The sequence below is a fragment of the Idiotropiscis lumnitzeri genome, unplaced genomic scaffold, assembly GCF_059441095.1.
Source record: "Idiotropiscis lumnitzeri isolate Australia: NSW breed Sydney's pygmy pipehorse unplaced genomic scaffold, RoL_Ilum_1.0 HiC_scaffold_43, whole genome shotgun sequence".
In the NCBI taxonomy this organism is placed as follows: Eukaryota; Metazoa; Chordata; class Actinopteri; order Syngnathiformes; family Syngnathidae; genus Idiotropiscis; species Idiotropiscis lumnitzeri.
In genome coordinates this window covers 982,637-991,733 of record NW_028283581.1, presented here as the reverse complement: position 1 = coordinate 991,733, position 9,097 = coordinate 982,637, and the positions used below count along the sequence as shown (strand labels likewise).

Below are 9,097 nucleotides of genomic sequence, written 5' to 3'. Positions count from 1 at the left end.
CTGACGAAAAGGCAAGCGCTCCTCCTCTCATCGCGTCCTTATTAAGACAGAAAAAAGACGCTGTTGAATTTGACCTATTCGCAGTTCGAGCAGGTGCTTAACGCTGGAGAATATCACCACTTCGAAGTTCGAACTGCTGTTGAAACGGAGAGGTAAGTGTTTTTCGTTGGGTTTTTTTCAAAACATGCGTCGAGTGCATTTGTTCATAGTTAGAGATAGTTGTGTGGAAAACACTATACAAAGTAGCACCATGGATGTGGGCCTACAACACTGGCCTAGCAAACATGTGCTCCTACATCGACATAATTGACGAGCTCCAGTTAAGCATTGAATAATTATAAAACGTCATGGTGCTTTTACTCATTTAAAGAACTAAACCGACGCGTATTGTCATCCGGTGGTCAGGTTTGCATTGAATGTGAGCACGAGGGACGCTAGCTTGTTGCGTTAGCTTTGCGGAGCTAACAGCTTGCACTTTTGTTATAGAACCACAGAATGCAAGTACCATGATAATTTCTGTCATTAATTTTTGTGTAAGACACGATGTTCACTGGTTAATTACATGATTCTTAAAGCAAAGGTTACTGTGAATGCAATTTTGGTAAGATTTTTGTAGTCACACTGCATAAATCTGTCTGTGTCTGTTGTTTAAACTTCAATATAAACTATTATGGTTGAAATCGTTAATTGGGATGGAGGAATTGATATTTTTTTAATTTATAATTTATTTTTCTTACACTAATATTGTTAAAACTCCATTTAGCCCATAGTATTAATAATTCTCAACACAATACTGTCTTTTTTCTTTATAGAATAAACAATGCCTTCCCTGAGATGCAGGAAGTCCCCAAAGCAGGATACTATTGAACATGCAGTCAAGGGTCTGGACAAGACTGCAGAGTTAGAAGCGAAGTATATAAACTAATTTAAAGGTATGAAGTTAACGCTTTTGCTAAGATATATTATTGTTTTCTGATAACCAAGCTGACATCGTTTTTTAAGTGGTTATTTTACATTAAGAGTGTCTTGACCTTTTCTTTTGCCACTTTTGTCAGTTTCAAGTTATTTCAGTGAGTGTGAAACCTGATGGTAGGAGTTCTATCTAAATTAAGGCTGTACTTGATGACGCCCTCCGGCATTTTTATACCACAATAGACCGGTGAACAAGTCCGATATTGATAGTCTAGTGTAAAGCACGTAATACGTCACAGAGATCACGTGACGCGATCCAATATGACTGTGTACAGTGTATGTCATTGTTTTGAAACTAAATAATCTTAAAGTTTTTTTTTTACGTAACCAGGTGCAATTGACATTTGTACTTTCAGTCCTAATACATACTGGCTAATGCAATGCTGGAAAATGAATTTTGGCTGGTCTGTTCCTTTAAAATCATAAAGAAGGGCTCTGCTCTATCCCTCACAAGAAGCAATGTTTCAAACCACCCTACATTAGTATAGTGGCACAAATGAATATGATGACTCCTTATTTGTGTGCTTAAAAATATGACGAAGCTAACTTGATTTCCCTGTTAACTAGGTCGAGGAGTATTTACCAAGGCCCCTTTCAGGAAAGACGACTTTATTCTTTATTATGGAGTACAGAGGAAAATTGATAGATTCTGATGAATCTCAACGCAGGAAGATGGATGGAAGAGGCACTGTCTTTTTGTTTGACTTCCGCCGGCAAGAAAAAACTTGGAGGTGAGGCAAAGATTGAGATGTTATCTTATTTTTGTTTTTATTTAAAAAAATAAACACATACTCATCCCATAAGTGTTAGGGGAAAAATCATTCTCTAAGCAAAAATGTATAATTACTTTTATTCATGCGTTGAATCTGTACAAATGAAAATATAGATCATGAAGTCTCAAAGACAAGCTGTTAATAGGGTCTGATTCCAATAGAAATTTCTTGTATGATTTGATTTAGATTTAAAAATTGTGGATTTCCTATTTTTATGTTTTGTGTACACAAGATTGTCTCAAAGATTAATTTCTGACATTGATTGAATAATTGTTTTTTTTTTTTTTTTAATCTATTTTAAGTGTTGATGCAGCTCAAGAAGATGGCAGTCTGGGAAGACTGGTTAATGATGACCACATGCACCCCAACTGTAAAATGAAGAAGATGACAACAGAGGACAGACCACACCTCTGTCTGTTTGCGCTCCGAGACATTGATGTTGGCGAAGAAATAACTTAAGACTATGGACCAGCTGGCCTTGGAGAACACAGGTTTGTAAGATGCATCTTTAAGTACAATAACAGAGCCCACTTGTGGTGTTCTGGTGATGTAGTTTCCAATTAGTTTGGCAATCTAATAAATGTATGTGAGGTTTCTATGGAAGTTGAACATGCTGACTGACTGGGGGAGTTCTCCATTGTCCACTATCTGTAATTCAAATTTGTGGGTCTGAGTCAAAGTTTGGCTCTGCAGGAACAACGAACTGGTCAGGGAGTGACAGTATTACAAAGTTCTGCGTTACTCCTTTCTGGGCGGTGGCCCTGTTAGGCCATCATATGCCATATTGCAAATATCCCCATTGTGGGACTAATTAAGGACATCTTTATGTTGTGGTTTCCCTACCAGAACCAGCACCAACCCTGTATATTCATGATATAAAACACTGTTTCAATTTGATATTTAGCCTTTCTATACTGTAAAAATAGAAGACCCCAGGCTTTCCTGCGCGCCCTTGCCCAATTGGTGGTGTTCAGGAGACAACCTGGGACTGAAATATCAGTCACAACCAGTGTTGTTTTCGTCACTGATGACTATGACGAAAATACTTCGTTAACGCCCCTTTTTTAATGACGATGACAAGCTATACGAGGTTCTTTTATGACGAAAACATGACGTGATGTACATGAATTTTTTTCGTTGACTAGACAAAATTGTTAGCATGTGGTTCATAAATTATTTTATGTTGCTTTTAGTGAAATAAAGCCACAACAGTTGCCCAACAAAATGTTTTGCTTCTCTGCTTATTTTGGAGCAGTGAGTATTGATTCCACTGTTGCCACTTTTTTCTGTTTGTGATGTAGTAGTCCATCCAAAAGTCTTTGTTATTGGGTGGAAACCTTGAATGCCTTGTTTTAACTCAAATGGACTTAAACCCATCCATCCATCCATCCGTTATCTGTACCGCTTCTCCTCACTAGGGTCGCGGGGGGTGTTGGAGCCTATCCCAGCTGTCTTCGGCAGTAGGCGAGGTACACCCTGAATTGGTGTCCAGCCAATCGCAGGACATGCATAGACGAACAACCATCCACGCTCACACTCATGCCTCGGGGCAATTAGAGTGTCCAAGCAACTTGCCATGCATGTTTTAAGAATATGGGAGGAAACCGGATTACCCAGAGGAAACCCACACAGGAAGGCCGGAGCCAGAATCGTACCTACGACCTCAATATTGTGAGGCCATCATGCTAACCAGTTGGGCCACCGTGCCGCTTGGACTAAAACCTTTGTGAATAAATTGACGAAAACTAGGGTAAAACTTTTTTTGCGTTTCCGTCGATTAAAACTGGACTAAAACCCTTTTTTTAGTTTTCGTTGACTAAAACTGGACTAAAACTATAACGAATTGGGATGACTAAATGTGATGTAAACAAATCAGCACTTTGTCCAAATGACTTGGACAAAATCTAAAATGCCTGCCAAAAACAACACTGGTCACAACACGTGTCTACAGAAGATTAATTGGCATGGGCGAAATTAATTAGTTTTATTTCATTCATGAGCTTATGTTTTGTTTTGGGTGGCTAAGGCTTAAAATGTGTAAAAATCTAATCCAACCTCAAATATAATTAATTCAATAAATTTATGATGCTACTAAAACATCGAAGCAGCCTCCTCCAGGCTTTACAGACTCAGAAATGGAGGTATGCGTATCATGTGCTCATCCTGTCGTGTCTCGAGATGTTAAAATTGCAGTTAGATAGACGTGTGCTGATTAGACAAGACTTCTAATATATCTGGTGTCACAGGATATTTGTCAGTGAATGTGTATGTCTGGTTTGAGGCTCACTCAGCTTTTTCTTGTGTTGTGGGGTCCAGTTGAGTTGAATTGCGAGTCAGGTATGTTGGCCATCTGACACCCAACTGTCAGGTTTGCGTTCGTGGGGACCCCGTAGAGCCATTTTTATTGTTGACATAAATCATAGCTAATCATCTTTTCCTTCATTATCATATGAAATACAGTTAGGAGTTGTATGTGCCTTTACTATGTTATAATCTTAGAACCTACCAGCCACTACAGCTGTCCGACAAGAAGACTTTTGGCTGTCCTGTGCTCCATTGCGGCCCTGGTGGCGTTCAAAAGACAACCTGTGACTGAAATATCAGTCACAACATATCTCTACTGAAGATTAATTGTCATGCGCTAAAGTAATTGGTTTTGTTTCATTCGTGAACTTGTTCTTTAAAATGTGTAAAATTCTGATCCATTTTCTTTTTTTTAATTCATTAAATTAATATTCAACTTGTTCATTAGGATGGAGGACAACCGACAATGACTGAATCGGCTGAGGTTGATGCCACCAGAACATCGAAGCAGCCTTCTCAAGGTTTGACAGACTCTGAAAAGGAGGTATGCGTATCATGTGGTCATCCTGTCGTGTCTTGAGATGTTAAAATTACAGTTAGATAGACCTGTGCTGGTTGGACAGGTTTTCTAATATATCTGGACATAAATCGTAGCTAATAATATTTTCCCTCATCATCATATGATATACAGTTATGCGTAGTGTATGTCTTTACTATGTTACAATCTAAGAACCTACCAGCCACTACAGTTCTCTCATTGGGAGACTTAAGCTTTCGTCAGGCTGTCGACTGCTGCATTGCCCTCTTATTGGCTTTAAGTACACAACCTGTAACTGAATTATCTGTCAGAACAGAACCTATGTGTCCACAGCAGGTGATTTGGCATGTGGATTCTTCAGATTGTTAGAAAATAGGTAAAATTGTGATCAAAAGTTTAAAATGTATAAAATTCTGGTATAGTTTGCAATAGTATATCTATTAAATCATTTCAAAACTTCTTAACAAGGATGGAGAACATTGGCTGTGACCGAATTGGTTGAGGTTTACATTACCAGGACCATTGAGCAGCCTCCTCGGGATCTACAAATTTAGGAATGAAGATATGCATCCCATGTTACAATCCTGTTATGGCCCGAGGTTTTGAAGTTGCAGTTACATATTGGGCTGGGCGATATGGCTGATAAGTACATAGCGATATAAGTATTTCATATGGGTCCATCGATACACATTGAATTCTTTTTTCATATTATTTTATTCATTATTTTTTTTATTTTCCAATATTTTCACTGCCCTGTTAAAAAAACATTTAATGTAGTTTTCCTCCCGGGAGCTTTTTGTTACGGTCAATTAAGTGTTTTTGTTAAATATAGCTGCGTAGAATAATTATATGCATTATTATCGTACCACAATGTTTTGGTTTTGCAAATAATTTCCTAAAATCATTCTAATTTTGTTATTACATTATTTTGTCATAATATCATTCATCAATATTTTAGTTTTTTTTTTTTTTCAAATAGAATTAAGACCTTTTTCTGTGCAGATTCCTCTGGGGATTAAGTATTTAATGGGTTCTCAATTTTCTCTTGGACTCTGATGCAACCCAGTCTCCTCCCTTGGACAAAAAATATGGGCTGAATCTTCCTTGGAATAACGACACAGATTCTGACGAATCATTGTCAAATCCTGCCCCTGAACTTTGTTCCTCAGACCCAGACCATATTACTATCCCAAGGCTCAGGAGGACCAAAAGTATACAGGTAAACAACCCATATAGATTTCAGGGAATCTTACAAGCAAATTGCATATATTTTATTGGTCTCCTGCCTTCTATCCTTTATATTTCGTTGTTGTTGTTGTTTTTTAGATTAAAAAAACAGGCTGACTTTGGAATGGATAAGCATTATTACTCCAACTCAGATGACAGTGGAGATGAATATATTCCGGATACAAGTGAGGCCTCTGATTCAGACGGAAGTGAATCTTTGAAAATTGTGGACCCTCTCTTGAAGTCTAAGAATGCCTTCAGAGATTTTTCTCCCACACCACGAATCTCAAAAGCCACCTCAACGCAGGTTGTTAATCAAGGGCGTTCACCCGTTCGGAGGAGTAGCAGCACTGGTGTGATTCTTGAATTCTATGGCTCTTCAAATATTTGTGCAGTTTAACACAAATCATCCAAAATAGAATTCAAGCACATCTGTGACAGAAATTCAAATTCAGAAGTCAAAGAGAGAGAACAAAAAAAAAATCTAATGCTGCCCTTCTTCCGAAGACATATACTGTAAACATTAAATGTATGTTAGGACAATCTTGAAAAAAGTATTAGAACACCCTTTACTTTTATTTCTTGTTAATTTTATTAACCAAAATATGTCCATTTTTATTACAGATTAATGAATACAAAATTAAAACTCTAATCAGCTACTTTTTAATCGTTATATTTGTATAAACAAATGTTATACATCTGTGTGTTAACTTATACAAGAAATGACGGAAAAGCAAGGGTGGTTTAGTATTTTTTTATCGTATATAGTCTGTATAATATCTTTAACCTATGCTGATGCTGTTTAATACTGATTTAAATAATAATAATAATGTCATAATCTGTTGGTTTTACATGAACAAAACCTTTCAAGCACTTTTTAAAATTCTAAATACTACCTCTTGTCAGTAAGTTGGTTCACAGCACTGCCTTGGAGTGAAAGTGTGTAGTGCTGAGACGGTCGGTATGTGCTGAGTCGTCTGACGTTTGTGTGACTGGTACCCAGGAAGGTAGCAAAACCAGGCAGTGTGTATGTCGTACCCAGGAAGGCAGAGAAACCAAGCAATATGTATGTGGTACCCACGAAGGCAGAGAAACTAAGCAGTGTGTATGTGGTACCCGGGAAGGTAGCAAAACCAGGGAGTGTGCATAGATACAGACCCCAAAAGTGATTAAAACCAAATAAAGTCCCCAGAAGATCATCTGTAGTCAGGTGAAGGACCCTGTACTTTGTTCAACTCATTTACTCCCTTAGACGTACAAAGACGTCTTTTAATGCAATGGCGCCCTCTACCAAAGACGTATAAGTACGTTTCCTGTCTTTTTTACGTCATAGTGTACATAAGGGTCTGATGCAACCTCTGACTGAGAATCAGCCTTGTCCGCATTGTGAATCATGTAAAAATCACCCAGCAGGGGGCAGAGGTGCAAAAGATCCGCCTTGAATCTGCGCCAGAGGTACAAATGGGGGGGCGGGATCCTGGGGTAGACTTATAAGTGTGGAGAGCAGCGTGGGTAGCAGCAGCATCGGCAGCACTAGCAGCAGTCGCATTAGTAGCGTTAGCAATGAAATCCTCCAAGCAAATGACGATCGAGGAATGCTTTTTTGTAAAAAAAAGCTTCCTAAAAGCATCAAGGCGATGGAGACGCTTTGGTTGAGAGGATGACGCTTCGTCGTCGTCACAACAAAACGGCGTCTAAAGAGGGTGCGCGTGCCTTGCGGCCTGCATCGCCTGCCTTCGGACAATAGCCAAAGCAGCTGAGAGTCCTCACCAGATCCCCCCGAACGAGGAGGTAAGCGCTCGCAAGTTACCATTGAACATGTGGTTTTACCCCTCATGCTTTTATTGTACATATCATGCATCTTGCGGGCAGAAAATGTCGCGTAAATGTGCAGTTAGAAGCGAGCTTGCTCGCTGACTTCCTCGTCCGGCCGCCTCTATTGCACAATTACACGCGAGCGTAAGTCCTCGCCGACGAGGAAGTAAACGCTCGCAAGTTACCATTAAACATGTGGTTTTAGCCCTCATGCTTTTATTGTACATATCATGCATCTTGCGGGCAGAAAATGTCGCGTAAATGTGCAGTTAGACGCAAGCTTGCTCGCTGACTTTCTCGTCCGGGCGCCTATTGCACAATTACACGCGAGCGTAAGTCCTCGCCGACGAGGAAGTAAACGCTCGCAAGTTACCATTGAACATGTGGTTTTAGCCCTCATGCTTTTATTGTACATATCATGCATCTTGCGGGCAGAAAATGTCGCGTAAATGTGCAGTTACGCGCGAGCGCATCTCCTCCCGACGAGGAAACAACAATACTGAATGGTGTGGTAATCATGCATACTTTCTAAAATTCACAGATTGTGCATCCCGCGGCAAGAAAGTTCCTCCTCGTCTTGTTGGTGTAAAGAAAGGTAAATTATAATATGAAACTTCACACGCCAGCAATAAAATGCAGCAATAAATATATATTTCCAATTGTTTATATTTCTGTAATTTACAGGTTGTGCATCAGGAAGCAGTGGTTCCGGATGGCGTCACACTGGATGGCAACCGAGGAAAATCGACTTTACAGCAACCCCTGGACCACTGAATGCCGCTGCCCATTTGGAGTCTGAGGAGCCAGCTGATTTCCTGCAGCTGTTTCTCACGGATGAGCTTCTGCAGCACATCGCGGATGCCAGCAATCACTTCCCAGACAATTATTTTCACACAAACCCCAGTGGACAAACACAAGCTCGCCTATTTTCCACGGACCAGCAAAGCCAGACCACAACGAAAGTGTCGGGTCTGTTTGCGCAAAGGCAAACGGAGTGAAACAAGAATGTGGTGTGAACTATGTTGTGTGCCCTTGCATCAAGGCAACTGTTTTATTTTATATCACACAAAAAAAAAGTATGTATGACACTGATGTATTTCATTTTTGTACATAGTTCAACAGTTCAGTCGTTTAGTGTTATGTGCAAATAAATTTATTTTATCAAAAACATTTTTTGTGCTTTTTTTTGTTATTTTATAGAAGGCATGCATTATTTAGATGTTAGAGGTGTCATAAAAGCCATAAATAATAGTGTCAAAATTCAAATTATGGTCAAAATGCATCAGTTTACAAAGCTCATTTTCTCATTTTTTTCCCCAGGGATTGGAGTTTTCATGAAATTTAGCTATTTTCAAATGCTGATTGCTCAAGAATGGAAAAAGATAGGAACAAACATTTTTTTTCTGTTGAAAGAAGAGAGGCTCATCTTTCTTCGGGTGTGCTCCATGTCTATATAGCATTAGAATAC

At 39.2% G+C, this 9,097-nt stretch overlaps 1 long non-coding RNA gene across 1 annotated transcript; it reads left to right on the top strand.

Annotated features, from left to right (window-relative positions):
- Window positions 1-812: 812 nt before the first annotated feature.
- Window positions 813-6,652, top strand: LOC148315755 (uncharacterized). Its single transcript, XR_015840612.1, has 6 exons — window positions 813-932; window positions 1,540-1,703; window positions 2,048-2,236; window positions 4,498-4,593; window positions 5,654-5,806; window positions 5,914-6,652. It is a non-coding gene; the product is annotated as an uncharacterized LOC148315755 (long non-coding RNA).
- Window positions 6,653-9,097: the final 2,445 nt, after the last annotated feature.